Source organism: Cetorhinus maximus, chromosome 7, assembly GCF_964194155.1.
Source record: "Cetorhinus maximus chromosome 7, sCetMax3.hap1.1, whole genome shotgun sequence".
NCBI classification, from domain to species: Eukaryota; Metazoa; Chordata; class Chondrichthyes; order Lamniformes; family Cetorhinidae; genus Cetorhinus; species Cetorhinus maximus.
In genome coordinates, this window is record NC_135885.1 from 27,077,152 (window position 1) to 27,098,813 (window position 21,662).

General features: G+C 46.6%; 1 long non-coding RNA gene across 1 annotated transcript in view; it reads left to right on the top strand.

Annotated features, from left to right (window-relative positions):
• LOC144682442 (uncharacterized) overlaps positions 1 to 21,294 on the top strand; it is a 64,575-nt gene extending 43,281 nt beyond the window's left edge. The window contains exon 3 of the long non-coding RNA XR_013577031.1: positions 21,227 to 21,294. This is a non-coding gene — a long non-coding RNA (uncharacterized LOC144682442). The remainder of the gene's footprint in view (positions 1 to 21,226) is intronic.
• Positions 21,295 to 21,662: the final 368 nt, after the last annotated feature.

Sequence of the window (21,662 nt, forward strand, 5' to 3'; positions counted from 1 at the left end):
TTGATGGGTGAACCAAAGTCACAAATAAAAAGTGGGGTGTGTGGTAATCTGAGGTGCAATACACCTTTAAGAGAATGCGAGCAGATTGACCACGTGGTTGGTATTACCCAATTGCTATCAGCCCTATTCAATTTTTTGTTAACCAGGTGATTATTTTCATTGGCATCATAGGCTTCATCAATCATTTCATTGTTCCAAAGAATTTCAATGTAGTAACATTAATTATTATCAGTCACTGTGATGTTTCATCACTTAACATGAGCTTTGGGGTATCGTAAATTGTGAGAAGTGCCTTTGACAAAAGGGTGTTCAAAGGGTGAGCACCCAGAGCAGTGAGCCAAGTTTTCATAACTCGCTCACCTTTCTAATTTATGACTCTTTGACGATCATGTAATAATGCTTCTGCTCCCACTGTTTTGATATCCTATATGTATTCTATGTTGCTTTTATCTGAGACTATTTGTGAGGTGCCAAGGTAACCACATCAATAAAAAGATGATCCATTGGATAATAACAGGATGGCATAGAAGAATGAAAGCCAGTTTTCATTAAATAGGAGAGGTTCATAATTCCTTTCTCTTTCTTTCAAGTCTTGTGTCAACAAAACACAGTAATTGATTTTCAGTAACTCAAGAACAGAGAGAAAATGAACAAGTAATTTTGAAAGCTTTCAATTCCCTGAATTTGATTGTGATGAGATAATAATGCAACATCCCAGAAGAGGTGTCTTGTTTGGGAATGTAACTTCTCTCATTATTTCCAAACCTACTTTCAAGCCAAAAGTCATCCCCGGTAGCCATGTCATAATCTCGTCATTGAATATCTCCAGGTTCGTTAATCATCATTTTATATTAATTCATCCAATGCCTTTGTTACATCTATACCTGACTATTCCAATGCACTCCTGACCAGCCTCCATAAGCTCATCAAAACTCTGCATCTCGTATCCTAACTGACACCAAGTTCCGTTCACCCATTACCCCTAGGCTCGCTGACCCACATTGGTTTCCAGTTAAGCAACTCCTTCATTTTAAAATCCAGCCCTAAAACCCTCTGAGATTCCTGAGCTTTTCCAATTTTGTCCAAATTATGGATCCCCGGTTTTAATCGCCACACAATTGATGGTCATGTTTTCAGCTGCCTGGACACTAAGCTCTGGAATTCTCTTCCTAAACCTCTCCAGCTCGCTACCTCTCTTTCCTCCTTTAAGACACTCCTTAAAACCTATTTCTTTTGGAATTCTGCTTTAATAACTCCTTACTGCTGTAGTCTGTGAAGTGCAGATACACCCACGGTGCTGTTAGGAAGTGAGTTTCAGATTTCTGACCCAGAGACAATGAAGGAACTGCAATATAGCTCCAAGTCAGGATGGTGTGTGGCTTGGAGGGGACCTTAGGGGATGATGTTCCCAAGAATCTGCTGCCCCTGTTCCTCTAGGTGGTAGCGGTTTAGAAGGTGCTGTCGAAGGTGCCTTGGTGAGTTGCTACAATGCATCTTGTAGATGATACAAACTGTTGCTGTTGTGCGCCAGTGGTGGAGGGAGTGAATTTTTAAGGTGGTAGATGGGGTGCTAATCAAGCGGGCTGCTTTGCCCTGAATGGTGTTGAGCTTCTTGAGTGTCATTGGAGCTGCATTCATCCAGGCAAATGGAGAGCATTCCGTCAAACTCCTGACTTGTGCCTTGTAAATGGTGGAGAGGACTCAGGGAGTCAGAAGTCACTCACCAGAGAATTCCCAGCCTCTGACCTGCTCGTGTAGCCACACAATTTATGCGGCCAGACAAGTTAAGTTTCTAGTCAATGGTAACACACAGGATGTTGATGATAGGGGATTCAGCGATTTTAATGCTACTGAGATGGTTAGATATTCTCTTGTTGGAGATAATCATTGCCTGGCACTTGTGTGGCACAAATGTTACTTGCCACTTTTCAAGCCTGAATGTTGTCCAGATCCTGCTGCAAATGTTCACAGACTGCTTCAGTATGTGAGTAATTGTGAACACTGGTTAATCATCAGCAAGCTTCCCCACTTCTGACCTTATGATGGAGGGAAGGTTATTGATGAAGCAGCTGAAGATGGTTGGACCTTGACCATTCCCTGAGGAACACCTGGGCCAGAATTTTATGTCCCGCTCGCGGGCGTGTGCCCGACCCGAACGTGTGTAAAATTGCGCGAGATGACGTCAGGTAAGTGTCCCGATGTCATCGTGCACCCATGTGATATTTCGCTCGGCGGGCGCGCGCAAATGTCGGAAGAGTGCCCGCGAACAATTAACTGGGCAATTAAGCTCATTAACGGCCAAATTGTAAGTGATCTTTTGTGGCCCGTCCAACCTTACGGTTGGTGGACAGGCCAATTAGCCAGGCGGCCTTTACATTTTTGATGAAACCTCATCCAAGGGCGGGATGAAATCTCCGTTAGGATATAAAATAAAAAGAAATATCTGGGGACAGCATTTTGATGAGGTATGCTTTCAGGTGCTTGAATGTGCTGCTTGGACATTCCTTGCAGCTTTTTTTGGGCTTTCTTTGATTCCTTGGAGATCTGCAGCTCCCTGGGACAGCTGTCTGCCTTCAGGGAGCTCAGTGGAAGCGCTCACAGCACCCACAGTGTTGTTCGCGCCCATCCTCTTCCTGCCCCTACTGGCAATGCTGAGCCTTTCTCCGGGTGCATTTCAGGCTAGCTGGCCGTTAATAGGCCAGCCAGCATAAGATCGCATTCAGAGCGTGATCTCAGCTGGGAGCGGGCTTTACATCCGCTTCCAGCCGCGCTGACTTCAGGCGCACCCTGACGGCAAAATCCAGGCCCTGTAGCGATATCCAAGAGCTGAGATATGAGCCTCCAACAACCACAACCATCTTCCTTTGTGCTAGGTTTGACTCCAGCCAGTGGAGAATCTTCCCTGACTCCTTTTGACTTAAGTTTTGCTAGAATTCCTACATGTCACAATCGGTTAAATGCTACCTTGATGTTAAGGGCAGTCACCCTCACCTCACCTCGAGAGTTCAGTTCTTTTGTCCATGTTTGGACCAAGGCTGTCATGAGGTCAGGAGCTGAGGCCTGGTGGAACCCAAACTAAGCGTCAGGTTATTGAGGGTAATTGCTACTTGATAGCACTCTCAATACAAACAAACATACATGCTGGTCCAGCCAGTGAAGCTGACATCCTGTGAATGAATTTAAAAATTGAAAAATACCAAAACAGGAGCAGAAGTAGACCAATTGGCCCCTCGAGCCTGCTCTGCCATTCAATTAGATCATGGCCAATCGGTTTGTGTTTCGATTTCCACATTCCCATCTATCCCCAATAACCTTTGATCCCCTTGCCTAACAAGAATCTATCTACCTCCACCTTAAAAATATTCAATGACCCCGCCTCCACTGCCTTCTGAGGCAGAGAGTTTCAAAGTCGCACAACTCTCTGAGAGAAAGAATTTCTCCTCATCTCTGTCCTAAAAGGGCGACCACTAATTTTAAAAAAGTGTCCCCTAGTTCTTTACTCACTCACAAGATGGAACATCCTTTCCACGTCCACCTTGTCAAGGCCATTCAGGATCTTATACATTAGTAAATCTAGTAAAAACCTCCTTTGAACCGCCTCCAATGCATTTACATCCTTCCTTAAATAAGGAGGCCAAAGCTGCACACAGTATTTGAGATGTGGGGCTGTAACTTCCTCAGAGTGACAATCAGCGCTGGATTGCCACTCCTTGACCAATCTCTTCCGTGTCTGTCTTGCCCGACCTTCTGACACAGGCCGGGCAAGATCTAGGCAGCGCAGCTGTCTTCAATGCCCAGTGTTGCAGTCCAGCAGAGTTGGATTGGAGAAGGACGCGCCCTCTTTTTTATGGCACTTGGGGAGGGGGGGTGGGGAGACCTTGGAAGGGTGGGGTTCAGACTTTGGGAGGTGTGGGAGGTCACACCTCGGAGGGGTGTGGCATAGTGGGGGTGGGGGATCAGACCTTCGGGGTTCAGGGGTGCATGAGGGGGGTCAGACCTCAGGGGCATGGGGGGAGTATGGGGATTGAACCTCAGGAGCACGTGGTTGGGGGATGGGGGGTTCAGACCTCGGAGGGGTGTAGGGTGAGACCCCCTGGGGGGGGGTCGTCAAAGGCCGGTGGGGGTCTGGGTTGGTGTCAGCTCGGGGAGGGGACAGGCCTGCAGGGGGGATCAGATCAGGTCGGGCTTGTGGACAGGGTCGTGTCAGGCAGGGGGTTCGTGTCAGGCCTGCGGAGGTGGGGTCAAGTACGGTGGGGTGGGGATGGTCAGGTCAGGTCATGTAGAGGGGGAGTTGGGCCTGCATACCGGGGATCGGGTCAGGTCTGCAGCGGGGTGGGGGGTGGCAACAGGTCAGTTTGGGCATGCGGATGGGGTCAGGTCGGGTTGGGGGTTATCAGGCCTGCGTGGGATGGGGGCTTGGGTCTGGTCAGGCCTGCCTGTGGTGGGTGGGTGGGCCGTCAGGTCAGTTTGGGTATGCAGATGGAGCCAGGTCAGGTTGGGTGCTGTCGGGCCTACATGGGGTGGGGGCTCGGATCTGGTTGGGCCTGTGTGCAGGGTGGTGGGGGGGGTAGTGGTTTTTGGGATTGGATCAGGTCAGGGGATTGGGGGGAATCCCATGGGGGGTGTTTGGAGGGTGGGGAATACCGTGGGGAGTATGGTTAGTGTGCAGGGTCGGGGGGAGTCCCCTGGGGGTCAGAAGTGTGGTGATCATCTCATGGGCAGGGTAGGGGTGGGGTTCGATTTGGGTCTTTGCAAAAGTTACTCAGAAGTTGGAAGAGGTTTTAATTCTTCTAACTTTTTCTAGGTAACTATTTTCGTAACACAGGCAGAGCCATCTGAAGTCTGCGATTTAAATCGCATTTTCGGATGGCTCCCAGCACAGGGCAATTGCCCAGAGGAAGTTTGCACCTCTGGGCAATTGCCTTGCAAACCCTGACCTGTGAAGTTCCAAGAGGGATTTCCCAAAGCATCTTTGGGGAGCTCGAAAGTTACGGCCCATTCTCTCACCAATGCCCTGTATAACTGAAGTATAACATCCTTACTCTGATTTCAATTCCTCTCATAGTAAAGGATAGCATTCCATTTGCCTTCTTAACTACTTGCTGTACCTGCATACTAACTTTTTGTGACCTATGCACTAGAACACCTAGATCCCTCTGCACCTCGGAATTCTGCAGTCATTCTCTGTTTAAGTAATACTCTGCATTTTTTATTCTTCCTGCCAAAGTGAACAACTTCACATTTTCCCAAATTATACTCCATCTGCCAGATTTTTGCTCACCCATTCAACCAATCTATAACTGCCTGCAAACCCTTATGTCTTCTTCACAATATACCTTCCAAAGTATCTTTGTATCGTCTGCAAATTTAGCTACCATACCTCCACTCCCCTCATCTGTGTCATTGTTGTAAATTGTAAAAAGCTGAGGCCCGAGTACAGAAACCTCCACTCGTCTCATCCTGCCAACCAGACAAAGACCCCTTTATGCATACTCCCTGGCCAGGATTTTTCAGTTGGCGTGCAGGGGCGGGCCCGACATGCCAGCAATGTTTTGTTTGGAAGGCGTGTGCCCAAGTCGGCTGTGCACCCGCCGATAATTAATAAGCCTTTTAAGGCCATTAACAAAGTAATTAATTTCACGTTTACACTGCCCATCCAACCTAACGGTTGGTGGACAGGCGAACAGCCTAAGTAGCCTTTACGTTTTTTAGGAAGCCTCATCCACAAGCGGGATGAGGTTTCCTAAAGCCTTTAAGAATTAAATAAAAAGTTTTTCTGAAAAATAAAAACGTGTCCCATCTCATGTGACACAGTCACACGAAGGGACACGTTTCATTAAATTTTTAATGTTTTCATTTTATTTTTTTCAAAAGCGCTTCAATCTCCCTGAGGCAGCTCCGTGCCTTAGGGAGATCAAAGTGCTCTTTCACGTGCATGCATGAAAGAGCGCTGGACCCCACTCTCCCTTCCTCCCCCCGCCTGCACAGGTAGCGTTACCGCTCGTGTATTAATTGGCCTTAATTGGCCCATCCGCGTAAAATGGTGTTGCGGAGCCAATCGTGGGCGGTGGTCAGCTCCGCGGCTGCCCCCACCTGCTCCCGCCAAGCCCACACGACGCTGGAAAAATTCATGCCCCTGTTTTCTGCCAGCCAGCCAATCGTCTATCCATGCTAATATGTTACCCACTACATCAGGGGCTTTTATTTTCCACAATAAGCTTTGATGTGGAACTTTATCAAATGCCGTCTGGAAATCCAAGTACAGCACGTCTACAGGCTCCCCTTTATCCACAGCACATGTGACTACTTCAAAGAACTCCAATAAATTGGTTAAACACTATTTCCCTTTCACAAAACCATGTTGACTCTTCGCAATTACCTTGAGCTTTTCTAAGTGCCCAGCTATAACCTCCTTAATGATCGATTCTAACAGCTTCCTCATGACAGACGTCAAGCTAATTGGCCTTTAGTTTCCTGTTTTTTGCTTCCCTCCCTTCTTGAATAGAGGGGTTATATTTTCTACTTTCCAGTCTGATGGAAGTGTTCCAGAATCTAAAGAATTTTGGAAAATTAACACCAACACATCTACTGCCTCATTAGCCACCTCTTAAGACCCTTGGGTAAAGTCCACCAGAACCTGTAGACTTGTCAGCCTGCAGCTCTATCAGTTTGCTCAGTACCGTATCCCTCCTGATTGTAATTTCACCAAGTTCCTCTCTCTTCTCCACCTCCTGATTTGCAGCTATTAGTGGAATGTTTTTGTATCCTCTATAGTGAAGACAGAGTCAAAATATTTGTTCATTTCATTCATCATTTCCTTATTATCTACTATTAACTCCCCATTGTCACTTTCTAGAGCAGTGATGGGCAACCTAGGCTAGTGAATGGGCCGCATGAGTAGCCCTTCTTCGTCTCAGTGGACGGCAAGATTGAAATGGGGCATGTGCACTAGCCATGACCCCATGAATAAGATTAAATACATTTAATACAAGCCAAATATTTCATAACGAGTTACAGAAAATGCTTAACCATTCATATATTAATAGAACTATCATCAACTTTAAATGGTAAAAGCAAAATGAATATTTACGCTTCCCTTACATCATGTTCAGTGCGACTTCTGGTTGGGTCTGTACTTCATAAGCTTTCTTAGATTAGGACTTAGGGATGTGCAGACACTTCTCAATTCAGCACTGAGGTTTCCATCCGTTAGTCTGTTGCGATTCTTGCATTTTATGTGTCCTAAAGCAGAAAAAGTCTGCTCGCACATGTATGTTGATCCAAAGGTTGACAGCAGCTTTGCAATGCAATGCCGGAGAAGTGGACCGGGGATATTCAACCCCAGTTCTTGTATACCTTTACTCTTTAGCTGGTTAACTTCATCTTCAGCCAGGGCATGAACATGAATTAATTCCTCCTCAAACTTGCTTTTATCAACCCCAAACCTTTAACATACTGCCCCACATTTGCTCGATCAAATTCAAATGGATTTAAGAGCAACGAGAGGAAGGGCTTCAGATCGCCCAGAGAAGAAAAGCAGTTCTCAAAATGCTCTGCCGGTGCAGACATTCCACAAGGAATGTGGGCTTCACTGGCTGGGCCAGCATTTATTGTCCATCCCTAGTTGCCCTTGAGAAGGTGGTGGTGAGCTGCCTTCTTGAACGCTGCAGTCCATGTGGTGCAGGTACACCCACAGTGCTGTTAGGAAGGGAGTTCCAGGATTTTGACCCAGTGACAGTGAAAGAACGGTGATATATTTCGAAGTCAGGATGGTGAGTGGCTTCGAGGGGAACTTCCAAGTGGTGGTGTTCCCATGCATCTGCTGCCCCTGTCCTTCTAAATGGTAGTGGTCGTATGTTTGGAAGGTGCTGCCTAAGGAGCCTTGGTGAATTCCTGCAGTGCACCTTGTCGATGGTACACACTGCCACTACTGTGCAACGGTGGTGGAGGGAGTGAATGTTTGTGGATGTGGTGCCAATCAAGCAGGCTGCTTTGTCCTGGACAGTGTCAAGCTTCTTAAGTGTTGTGGGAGCTGCACTCATCCAGGCAAGTGGGGAGTATTCCATCATACTCCTGACTTGTGCCTTGTAGACAGTGGACAGGCTTTGGGGAGTCAGGAGGTGAGTTACTTGTCACACGATTCCTAGCCTCTGACCTGCACAGTATTTATATGGCTAGTCCAGTTCAGTTTCTGGTCAATGGTAACCCCCAGGAAGTTGATAGTGAGGGATTCAGTGATGGTAATGCCACTGAATGTCAAGGTGCGATGGTTAGATTCTCTCTTGTTGGAGATGGTCATTGCCTGGTAGTTGTATGGTGTGAATGTTACTTGCCATTTGTCAGCCCAAGCCTGGATGTTGTCTAGGTCTTGCTGCATTTGGACAAGGGCTGTTTCAGTATCTGAGGAGTCGCGAATGGTGCTAAACATTGTGCAATCATCAGTGAACATCCCCACTTCTGACCTTATGATGGAGGGAAGGTCATTGCTGAAGCAGCTGAAGATGGTTGGGCCTAGGACACTACCCTGAGGAACTCCTGCAGTGATGTCCTGGAGCTGAGATGACTGACCTCCAACAACCACAACCATCTTCCCTTGTGCTAGGTATGACTCCAACCAGGGGAGAGTATTTCTCTTGATTCCCATTGACTCCAGTTTTGCTAGGGCTTCTTGATGCCACACTCGGTCAAATGCGGCCTTGATGTCAAGGGCAGTCACTCTCACCTCACCTGTGGAGTTCAGCTCTGTTGTCCATGTTTGAACCAAGGCTGTAATGAGTTCAGGAGCAGAGTGGCCTTGGCGGAACCCAAACTTGCATGTGGACTGATGGATCATATCAATTTCCTTGATCAGAGTGTTTTTCCAGCCCTTTTTTTCAAACTTGGGAAACGAGTGTAATCACATGAAGGTAACTGATTGGATATTAACTGCAGGTGTAGCATGAATTTTCTGACACTAGCAACTAGTGTGGGCAAGAGGAGATTCTTCCCCTGCAACGACTCATTCGTCGCATTCAGGTGACCAGTGATGTCGGCGAGATAATCCACATCCAAAATTCAGTTTTCGCCTTCTAACTCAGGGTATATTTGAGAGTTCTGAGCAAGAACCTGCTTGATTTCTGGCAGAAGCGCCAGGAAGCAGTCGAGTGCTTTACCAAGGGTAAGCCAACACATTTCATTGTGCATGACAAGGTCTCCACATTCTGTTTCAATTATGTCCACAAGCTCCACAAACTGACAGTGATGCAGGGGGCGAGTGCGTATGAAGTTAACAATCTGTACCACTTTGTCCATTACAGCTTTCAGTCTGTCTCCCTTGTCAAGTTTAGTTCAGAGCATTTCTTGGTGTATTATGCAATGCACACCATACATGTCATGTACACAATCTTTCAACAAAGCTACAAATCCATAGCGTGTTCCTGTCATGGAGGGGCACCCATCTGTTGTAACTGATACAATTTTTTCCCGATTGTAACTCGTGCACTTTGAAACAATCAGTAAATGTCTCGCAAAATACATAGCCCTGTACTCGTGTATTCCCAAGAGATCTAAAAATTCTTCTGTCAGGCTCAGATCATTGCCAACACAACAAGCCCACATGCAGAGCTGAGCAACGTCGTTAATATCTTTGCATTCATCCATGCTGATAGCCTCACTTGAACGTACAGTGCTGCAAAGCTGCTCTGCCAGATGGGAAGCGGTACCTCACACTCTGTGACTCACAGTACGCCTGCTGAGTAGCAGACATTTAACACTTTTGATAAGTTCCTCTTGGGCCAGAATTTTCTCGTCAGCGTCCAGGGCGGGCCCCGCATGCCGACGCGTAAAATGACGCACGGTGACGTTGGGCGAGCGTCCCGACATCACTGCGCGCCATCGCGATATTTAGGTGGGCGGGTGCGCAATGATATCCGATGCCGCCCGCCATTAATTAACGGGCCACTTACGGTCTTTGAGGCAGCAATTTCCGGGGATTATTCGGGGCCCGTGCGATTTTCAGGTCATCGCACAGGTGTAATGGGCAGGCGGGTAGGCCACATTTGGATAAACCTCAACCACAGGCGGGATAAGAGGGCCCAGTGGGGTCGCGAGTGTTATTTGTCAGACATTTAATGCTTAAAGTTATTGGTACTTGCCTGTGTGAGCAGGAATACCTCAAAACTCTTCACAGCTACTTGGGCAGGAGTAACAGCCTTCAGGCCAGGACTCTGAGTAAACATCATTTCTGGGGCTTTGCTGGTTTCAGGAAGCCTTCCCTTAGCCTGGGAATGGGAGTTGTGCTCTCCACTGGAGGCACCTCCTCTGAGGAGGAAGGGAGGGCCAGAAGGGGGAGGAAGCCAGGAGTCCACATTCAGCCTCCAGGGGAGGAGAGGTGCAGGCACAAGTGGTGCCGGACCAAAAGGAAGTCCAAGGCAGAAGGGGCCACTGAAGACGCCACTATACTGCTGCCAGGGTATACAGGTGTCGAAGCAGCTACCTCAATATGTCTGAGGTGCAGTTCTGATAGAGGCTCCGACTCTCAAGAGAGACAGTCACCTCCATATGTCAGATGATAGGGCCTGAGATCTCCGCAAACTGTGTGGGTGGACACCCCATGCCAGTGGCGCTGAAAGTCACAGCTGCCCTCAACTTCTATGCCTCTGGCTTTTTCCAGGGGTCAGTGGGTGATCTTTTGCGGAGTCTCCCAATCAGCTGTGTACACTTGTGTCAAGCAGGTGACAGACACTCTGTTCAGGCATGCATTGACTTTCATCCGCTACCACTGGAACGAGACCAGCCAGACACAGTGAGCCAGAGGCTTCGCGGCCATTGCTGGCTTCCCCCGTGTCCAGGGTGCAATAAACTGTACACATGTGGCCATCAAGGCACCAGCAGGTGAGCCCGGTGCCTTCGTCAACAGGAAGGGCTTCCACTCCATGAATGTACAGATAGTGTGTGACCACAGGATGCAGATACTGCAAGTCTGTTCAAGGTGCCCAGGCAGCTCCCATGACGCCTACATCCTCAGACACTCCCAGGTGCCAGGGCTCTTCAGTGCTCCAGCACGGCTGGATGGATGGCTGTGGATGAAGAAGATGTAGACGCTGTTGCTCCGGCTGCACGTGATGAGTCCAGTAGTGAGTCCGAGGATGAGCACGCACAGGAGAACGCTGAAGGGGTAGATGCTGACCCGGGCATACTCCAGAGAGGCAGGGATACCCAGGAGGCTTCAATCCAACGAACCTTCAGCTAGCCCACCACAGATGGAGCTCCAACACAAGCCAGGGCTGTAGGCTCCATACTCGATACCTGAGTGTAAAATCTGCATGCGTGGGAACATTAACTAAGGGCCTTGTCAATAAAGCTCAATGTCAAACAGCTCACTCATGACAGCATGGGTTCCCGTCCACCTGCGGAAGTAAGGAGTCACCCTGAACTACGCTCACAGATCAAAATTCAACGATTTAACAAAATGAAGTACAAAAAAATAATTACAAAGGTGTTACGCATCACACCAAGTGGTCATGAACTATAAGTGGGGCAACATAAAACCACCAGTGGGAAACCCATGGTGTGCCTCAGGTGTCTTAAGTTTATGTTTGCGGGTGCTACTTCTAGGTGCTCCCCCCTCGCTGGCACTGGCATCTGAGACAGCCTGCTCACTGTGCTGTCCTGTTGGCCTCGATGACCTTGGCGGACATTCTCTGGCCCGTGGAGCATTTGATGGCCTCGCCTGGGAGGGAGTGGCCAGTCCCAGCTGGCTTCTCCCCAGTCGCTGCAGCCTCATCGGATGCCACGGTCACTGGCAGAGGGGCGGAGGAGGTCCTGCCCTCATCCGGAGTGCCCTGAGAGGAGCCCGCAGAGACGACACGCAGCTCCTGTGCTGACGTGAGTTCGCTATGGACCTCCCTGCTCACCGTGCGTGGATGGGCACCGAGCTAGGATACTTGGTGCCCAAACCATTTACCACTCTGGCACTGACCAACTGAGGTCAATGTCGCTATGAGTGCTTGCAGGATGGAGCGCAACCCCAGGAAGCCCCAGTTGCTCTCCTGGAGGAGCCTCTCCACGAGAGTCACCACTCCCTCCATGGAGGAAGCATGGCGCTCGGCCATGAGGCTCATTGCATTGGTGATGCTCCACGTAGACTCCTCCAGCACGGGCACCATGCCACGCATAGCCTCATGTGTCTCCGCTAGATCGTCCCACATATCCTGCTGCACTTCCAGCGTTTGCTGCCTCACGGACGACTCCAGAGGCGCATCATCAGCCACTGACTGAGAATGTGCCTGGTCCCCTGCAGTCCTCCAACTGCTGGCGCCATGGGCACTCTCTGTCTCCGCTCACACCTCAAGTGAGTGCGAAGTGCCCTCACTGCTGTGTCCTGGGACACTAGCCGATGATCTAATTCCTACCGAGGTGCTAGTATCTGCGCTGGTGACTGCCTGGCAGAAATGGTGTGACGCTGGTGAATCCAATCGTTCAGGGCCCTCAGGTGTGAGAGGTGGGCCCTCTGCCTCCTCCTCCCGGCTCTGCCGGTGATGCTGAAAGAAAGAACAATGACATTTGATTAGTTAAAGTGGAGACAATGTCAATATGTATCCCTGTCCCCCGGATCAGTATGCGCTCATCCTTCCATAATCAATGGTCAACCCATGTTGCAAGCTTCAATCACTGAGCATTCAGCAGTGCCATGGCTGCTGGGACACACATGGTGCCCTCAGTGCTCAGCAATCTTACCTCCTCGTTGCACCCCAGCCTCACTGCCAGGACGGGCACATGGCTCCTCTCCAGATCCATTGCCTCCTGCTCGTATCTGGACACGATGGCCAACTGGGCCTGGCCACCGCCAGTCCGCATCCACTTGGCGGCATTGTGTTCAATCTTCTCCTGGAAAGGAGAGAAGAGCATTGATTAGTCCAGCCTGTACCTGGATTCCCATCACATCCCTGCCACCCCAGCCAGTGTGGGACATTGCAGGGCTCCAGTGATTCGTCACCCTGCAGCTGCCGCACACTCACTCAAAGGAGCCCGGGCTGACCCCCCTTGCCCACATGCTGCCTCCATCACATGTGGCACCACACAGTCTAACCTTGCAAAGCAAGGAGGCACAAGCACGTGGAACACAAAGACCAGCAGATGGATTGGTGCCCCACCACCTGGGAGCTCCCCTCCCAGCATGTTAGCACCCTGACTTTGACATGCTTTGCAGTTCCAGCACTCTGCCTGGGTGCAGATCCTTGAGTTTGCCCCCAAAACTGTACTCTGGGTGTCAGTGTCACACATGCTGTGGGTGTAGAACCCAAACCAGCACTACCCTCTCAGGGTGAACTAGTCATGGGCAATATCTGCTGGCCCACCCAGCGAGGGAAACATGCTGTGAAGGATTCAATGTGGTAACTGCACTCAGAGTTGGGGGCGGGAGGAGGGGGCGGTGGTTGGCAGGGGTTGCGGGGGGAGGCCTGTGGGGAAAGCTTACCTGCTGTGTTAAGTGACCTCTGCCAACATGGTACTCACCCTTCTCTAGCGCAAGAGGTCGCTGAATCACTTGCGGCACTGGACCCACATGCATCGCACCACGTCATGGGAGCTGACTATCTCTGCCACCTCCTCCCAGGCACGTTTGATCAGGCGAGGGGACCTCCCCCTCCCATCCTTCGGAACAAGGACCTCTCACTGTGCTGCCACCTCCTCCAGGAGGGCAGCTAGGCACAGATCAGAAATCCGAGGGGCACGCTGCTCTGCTGCCCTACCCTCCTGCCTGGCCTGCTCACCAGCAGTGCTCTGGGGAGCCCTTCTCCTGGTCATGATGAATAGCCTTTGCAAGGCTGCCAGAGCTCTATTTGAACAGGCCGCCGTGTCGCCATTGGACCCGGTGATCATTGCACTCTCGCTACTGCCCGCCCACTCCCGCTGTCCTCGGGAGCCACACTTCAGGCTGGGCTGGCCTTAATTGGCCCTCCAGCGTAAAATGGTGGCACGGAGCCAATCACAGGTGGCGATTGGCGCCACGCCCGCCTGTGCCCGCTCCCAAACGGCCCGCCCGACGGGGAGAAAATTCTGCCCTTGGTTTTTAAACCCATCAAATAAAACATCCGAGGATTCAATGATACATTGTTTCACTAATTCGCCATCTGAAAATGGCTTTCCATTTTTTACAATGTAAAAGCTAGCCAAAGTCACTGTGTCACTGTCGTTTAATACTCGTCTAAGTACCTGCTTCTGTGTTTCCATGGCTTCCTTCAGATTTGGAAACCATCGAGCATGTTGGGCACAGCCAACTGGAAACTTGGCTACATGATTGGAATGGCGTGTTTCATAATGTCTCTTAACGTTGTATTTTTTTAGAACTGATATCACCTCATTGCAAATTAAGCCAAGTGGCCTCCATTTCTGTTCAATAACAAATCACAGAATGTTACGGCGCAGAAGGAGGCCATTCAGCCCATCGTGTCTGCTAGTCTTAGGTCCACTCTTTTCCCTTTCAAACTGGATGTAAAATTCAATCATAATGTGGTCGCCGCTACCTAGAGGTGCCTTTACTCTGAGGTCATTGATTAATCCTGTCACATTACACAATACCAAGTCTAATATAACCTGCTCCCTGGTTTGTTCCAGGATGTGTTGCTCTAAGAAACTAACTCGAAAGCATTCTATAAACTTCTCATCCAGCACTGACATGCTGGGCTCACTCATCACTGAGGATGGGGATGCTTGTGGAGCCTCTTCTTCTGGTTCGTTGTTTAAATGTGCACCACAAATCACGACCAGATGTGGCAGAGCTATAGAGATTTGACTTGATCTGTTCCTTGTGGGATCACACAGCTCTGTCAATAGCATCCTGCTTCCGCTGTATGGCATGCAAGTAGTAGCTTCACCAGATTGGTATTACAATTTTAGGTACGTTTGGTGCTGTTCTTTGCATGCTCTCCTAGACCTCTCATTGAACCAGGATTGGCCCCTGGCTTGATGTTAATAGTAGACTGCTGGGATAGGAGGTTACAGATTGTAGTTGAATACAATTGAGAAGCTGCCAATTGTGCACAGACCCTCATGGATTTTGAGCTCAGTTTTTAGCTGCTAGATCTGTTCTGAATCTATTCCATTTAGCACACTGGAAGTACCACATAACATGGTGTAGGGTGGTGTTTTAAGACAGAACTTGGTCTCTTCAAGGGCTACACAGTGATCACTCCTACCAATACTGTCAGAGGCAGATGAAGATGCAATAAGCAGATTGGTGGAGGACAAGGTCAAGTAGGTTTTTCCCTCTTGTTGGCTCTCTCGCCACCTGCCACTGGCTCAGTCTGACAGATATGACCTTTAGGACTCAGCTAACTTGGTCAGTAGTGGAGCTACCGAGGCACTCTTGGTGATGGACGTTGAAGTTAACAGTGCTAAATAAATGCAAGTTTTCATTGTTGTTGTTGATCTGCCACTTGATATGCTTAAGTGTTCCTTTCCTCATTCATCGTAAAGTGTTATTTTCAACTGGATAGAATTTTGGTTAGACCACACTAAGAGCACAGTGCACAGTTCTAATCTCTATGTTACGAAAAGGATATAGGGGCACAGGAGATGGTAGAAAAAAGATTTACGAGCACGATAACAGAATTAAGAAGTTAACCCTATCTGGGAAAATTGAACAGGCTGGGGCTCAGTTCTCTAGGGAAGAAAGGCTGAGGGTGACCTGATAAGATAATTATAAGATTATGAAAGGGTTTGATAGCATAAATGTAGAGAACATGTTTCCACTTTGGGGGAAACCGAAACTAAAGGCCACAAATATAAGATAGTCACAAATAAATCCATGAACTTAACCTCATCTAAAACTCTGCTGCTCCTGTCGTAACTCACACTAAATCCCATTCAGATAATTCAGGAGAAGCCTCTTGACCCAGAGAGTGCTGAGGATGTGGAACTCACTGTCACAAGGAGTAGATGAGCCCAATAGCGTGGCTGTATTTAAAGGGAAGGTAGATAAACAAATGAGGAAAAATGAATAGTAGTTTATGATGATAGGGTTAAATAAAGAGAGGTAAGAGGAAGCTAGTGTGAAGCATAAATATCAGCATGGGTCAGTTGCGTCGAATGGTCTGTTTCTGTGCTGTAAGTATTTTGAGTCATCGCTGAAAGATGCAATAAAACATTATAAAAATGTTAGCCTCATATCCTCAATCCCCTCCTTCTCCCAACCAGGCCAAATGAAAATGGTGAACTCACCATTTAAGGAAGGCTGCCCTGTGAAATGTCACTCAGACCGGGGGCAGGATTTTCAGCTCAGCGTGCGGGCTCCCGTGTCCAAGACGCACGAGCGTGAGATAACATGCCATGATATTGGGTGAGGGTCCCAGCGTCATCAGGCACTCGTGTGATATTGCGGTCGGCGGGCACATGCAGAAGTCGTCAGCGCGCCCACGACAATTGAGAGGGCCGTTAAGCTCATTAATAAATAAACTAACGTGAAATTTTCTCTGCCCGTCCAACCTTACAGTTGTTGGGCCGACGAATAGGCCAAGCGGCCTTTGCATTTTTTGCGAAAGCTCATCCACAGGCGGAGTGAGGTTTCGAACAACAATTAAAAAAAAATAAAAACATTTAAAACTCATTTTTAATACGTCCCTGCATATATGACAGAGTCACATGAGGGGAGGTGTTCTCCTTATTTTTGAAATCTTTACCTTTAATGTTAATAATCTTCCGCTCCCTGGGGCAGTTCTGTGCCTTCAGGGAGATTTCACTGAGCGTGCCCGTGCGCATGTGCTCACTTCAGCGCCCGCGCTCCTTTCGCCCCCTACCCCGGCAGTGATGAGGTTATCAGCGCGCGTTTCACGCTGACTGGCCGTTGATTGGCCAGCCAGCGTGAAATCACGGTCAGGGCCCGATCGTGAGCGGCCATTCCCGGGCCTGCCCACCGCGCCCACCTGGCAAGGTAAAAATTCTGTCCCTGGTGTGCCTTACAGACAAGAGTCTAATGTCCTTGTGCTGTAGCTACCGGTCCACACCTTATGGTAGCATGTAGCAAAACATCTAGATAATCTTGCCAACACTTCCAGTGACCCATCTGTTTATCTGAGGCTCAACTTCCTCTCTAAATTTTGAGACATTATGTGTAAATGTTTGAGGCGAAGGATAAAGATTGTTTTCTTCTTGTGTTCCCTCCTATGCCTCTACAACTGATGTAGTTGATAGCTGCAGTAAACAGACTGTGTCACTCTCGTGTCCCCCCCTCCCCTCCCTGTGGTATGTTTGTGCGATAGCAATCAGTGTTTACAGCTGGGGGAAGAGGGAATCATTATTGTTTATGTGACCCATTTGTGACAGTGTTTTCAAACTGCGACCAATTTTCTCAATCTGTGGGTTTGATGGTTTCCAGAGCAAACAAAATACAAGATGATGGCGTGTGTTTGTAGATTGAGAGCGCATATATTTATCCACGAGCAGTGGGGGCCATGTTCCTCAAGCACATTATCCAAATGGTTTCCAGAGAATAATGGGCAAAGCTCCAGCGATAGATTATTGAGAGCAATGTCCGGAGAACATGATGATGGAGCAGTGCACAAATTACTCTAAACAATTGCAGCAGTCGCATCCAGGAGATTGTCACATGAAAAATGTACCCATCCATCACATTGCCACAATCATCCTGACATGAGGTTGGCACTAATTATTCTTTAGAAGTGTGCTTTTCTCTTTATTTTTAATGTCAATAATTTACAAATGTTTCCTATTTGACAAGCAGATGTAACAATAGACCATGGGAATGTTTAATTAGTTTTTAATGAACTCTTGTTTTGCAGATGTGAGTGAATGCCTAACAGGTGCTTGCATTGCTCTGAGAGTCCATTTTTTTTTTCAGAGGGTGGCAGGGGGGTTGAGGGGGTTAAGAATAAAAGCAGAGTGCAGCTGACTGCAGTAAAGGCAGGTCAGGTTTTATTGGTAAGTAGTATCGGCTAACCACAGGCCGTCTTCAGCTGTTTTTTGTTGAGGAAATTAAAATAATTTTTAAAAACGTTTGGACCCAATGAGATTTATGTACTGCAGTGGACAACCTTCAGTGCAGCTGCACGTTGCTGCCTCCATATTAAAAGCAGATGATGTTCAGTGACCACAAAGAGCATAGCATTTGCTCTGTCATATATCTTACTAAGAAGGCTCACCACAAGTAGCCGCCTGAGGTTGGATAAACTGCTTCAAGACCACTCCGAAGGCCTTCAATAAATAAGAGCAACTTTCTTTTGAAAGGAATTGTCCATTATATTAATACAATGAGGTAGATTTTGACTTGGTGTGATAATGTAAAACAGGTGATAGCAGATCAACAGCCTATTTTTCATTGCTCCTGATTGTTTATTTCCATTGGTTTTTCATGAGATGTAAAATAGTCTGCCAATTAACTATCACCTGTTTTATACTCACGCACAAGATAAACTCTTACCCCAATTATTTTTCCCAGCTGAACTATTTCATAAAATGTAATGTAAAACCCATATGACAGAGCCCAGTTTGATGTTTCTGCACGGACTGTGCAGCCTGTGAAACCATCAGTCTTACAAAATAACAATGGTGCTCCCCAGTGTGTGGTACTGCACTGATAGGGCAGCTTTGACTTCCTCATCGATGCTGTTCTGATCTCATCCAGAGTAACAGTGTGGCATCTGCAAATAGCCTCCACTTCCCTTGGCTAAGGAACAAAATACCTATTTAGAATTCCTGTCGCTGATCACTCTTCAGTGAGCTCTAATGGAAAGTGCCTGCAAGAGTATGGAGAAAAGGACAGGCTCAGCTGATATTTCCCAAGCCACCCTCCACCCCCTCCAATTCCCCGAAGCTGAACAATCTGCCAACACTTGTGTTATCCCACACATTGAAAAAAAGTGGTCACTTAAGAGAGCATCCAAGGCTTCAGGATCTATAATCAACATCGATCACCACATTCAAAGCAGCTGAGGAGAATGGGCTTAAAACTGGCGGGAGGTGGTATCAGGGAGTAGGTAAAGGAAAGGGAAGGAACCAAACAAGTTGGTAACAGTTGTAAAGCATTAATAATTGGATGTTATTTGAGGAAAATGTTCCAAACAAGAATTTCAAAGAACCCACGTCTGTGAGACAATAGAATAACTGTTAATTCTAAACAGCTGTTCCTGACATAAGTACTTCATCTAAAATAACAACACCACAGTCAGTATTTTAAACATATCCAGCTTCCCAATGGATGTCATGGGGAAAAATGACCTGCTGGTTCTTATTAATTTCAATAACACTTAAGGCTACAATGAATAACACCATTGATTATGAAGGAGGTTTGTTATTTTAAATGTGTGAAATCTTTTACAGCGCTGGTGTGTGTAGCGATGCTGACAACATTTTATCAACAAACTCCATGCCTCGTGCACATTGCAATGTTTAAACCAATGTCTTTTGCTTTGTGTTTTTGGTATAAATTCAGTCAGAAGAATGAGACTGAAGCAACTGCTTTTCCCCTTCATATTGTCAGTAACGTTTGAGGAAGTTGAAAGAAAAATAATCTGTTTTTGATTAAATAAATCTGAAGCACTTCAATTTATCTTAACATATCAGGAGACACATCTTAAGTAAATAAGCAGATCCTTCTCTCTATGTCTAATTATTCATTTTCATTTTTACACTCATTAAATGAGGATTCCAAATGTGGAACAATTAAGATTCTGCCCCACTTTCTATCTGCTGACTGTATTAAATACTTCAAAATGAGGAATCACCCAAATCAAGCAAAATGCTTAGCTTTTGCTGACCAGAGATGTACCAGTGAAGAAGCATAAACAAATGGGTGAAACTAACTTAGAGATTGGATTTGAACTCCAAAAGTCCTGTAAGATGTTCAGTAATCTAATGCTGGAGTGATTGGATTCCAGTCATCTACAACGGCAGATACCAGGCCTGTACTATATATTTGCTAGAGTTGCCAGGCCTTCACAGAATCATAGAATCACAGAATCATTATGGTGCAGGAGGAAGCCATTTGGCTCATCCTGTCTGCACCAGCCCCCCAGATGAGCAACTCACCTAATTCCCATTCTCTTGCTTTCTTCCCGTAGCCCTGCACACTCTTTCTTTGCAAGTAACAGTCTATTTAAATAACAGTTGCCAGGGTTCTACTAACTTTACCCCCAGTAAAGTAAATTTATTCAGTCGAACTTAGTGTCAGTCTTAGTCCTTGACTAGGGGAGAGATTTTAAATCATTATAAGAACTTACTCAGATATACTAGCTATAGACTTGATCCTAAAATAAAGTGTCCTCTCCCCAGGAGTATTTAGACTAAACAAAGATATCTCAGAATAAAATATACTTACTAGGTATATTATAGCAGAAATAACTCTTCTGAGTTAACCTCCCTCTGTATATAGAATTGCCCATAGAAGAATTCTTGAGAAATTAGGACCCTGAGGTATACAAAGTGAGTCTACAAATTTTATAATTGTTACTGAATAATATTTTATTATAAGCTTAAATTTTAGATTATATTATAGTAATGGTTGCCATATTGCAAAGTGTCAAGTAGGTAAAATAAACTAATCCATTTAAAATATAAATGCAAAATAAACAAATTCACCTAGAAGTAAATGAATAATACAAATCCGCATAAAATAAATGTAGGGTATTCAAACAAATAACATACTGGCCAGAATTTTACAGCCCCATTTTGGCAGAGATGGGGCTGTAAAATGCTGCGAGCCATTATAAACCCCTTTGACTTCAGCGGGAGCGTAAAATCCCGCTGCTGAAAAATTCTGCCCACTAAGTTTATACTCATAATCAAAGTATAAACCATAGTTTCTGTCTTTTCTCTCAGCTAATAGGATATCTATAAGACCTCTACTCTCTTCTGTCAGTGTGCAGATGACCTAGAGGTTTACCTAAGGGCCTAATTTAAAGAAAATCTTTTGCTTTAAGAATAACATAACCATTGTCTATCATATTTCTGGGTTCTTTGTTTTAATATTCTTAGAGGGCCAATTAATGTGTTTTTGTGTGCGCAGGTGTCCTAAGCTTGTTATAAATTGTCTCACGGCCCTAACTAGCCAAGCCTTCTCAAGGTTTTTTTGCATTTGTATGTGTGATGTTGTCTCTCTCTGCTCTTGGCAAAGGTTCAAATTTTTCATGAGCTAGGTTAAATCCTTAACACAATCTAATAGATGCTCTAACCCTAGTGCTATTAAGCTCTAATTATCAATAAACAGAAATACTAAGTTTTGGTCATTTTTTAGTTTATTTACAGGATGTTGGTGTCACCAACAAGACCATCATTTGTTGACCATCCCTAATTGCCTTTGAGAAGGTACTGGTGAGCTGTCTTCTTGAACGCAATTAAGTGATTTGCAAGGCTATTTCAGAGGGCAGTTCAGAGTCAACCACATTGCTGTGGGTCTGGAGTCACATATAAGTTGGAGCTGTTAAGAATGACAGATTTCATTTCCTAAAATAAATTAATGAACTAGATGATTTTTTTACAATAATCCAATCGTTTCATTACTGTTAATTTAATTAATTGAATTTAAATTGTCCAGCTGTCATGGTGGGATTTGAACTCATTTCTCCAGGTAAGTAGTCCAGGCCTCTGGATCACTAGTTCAGAAACATAACCACTGTGTTACCATACCCCTTATTTAAGCAACCGAAGCACCAAAAGTTTGTATGTTAGAT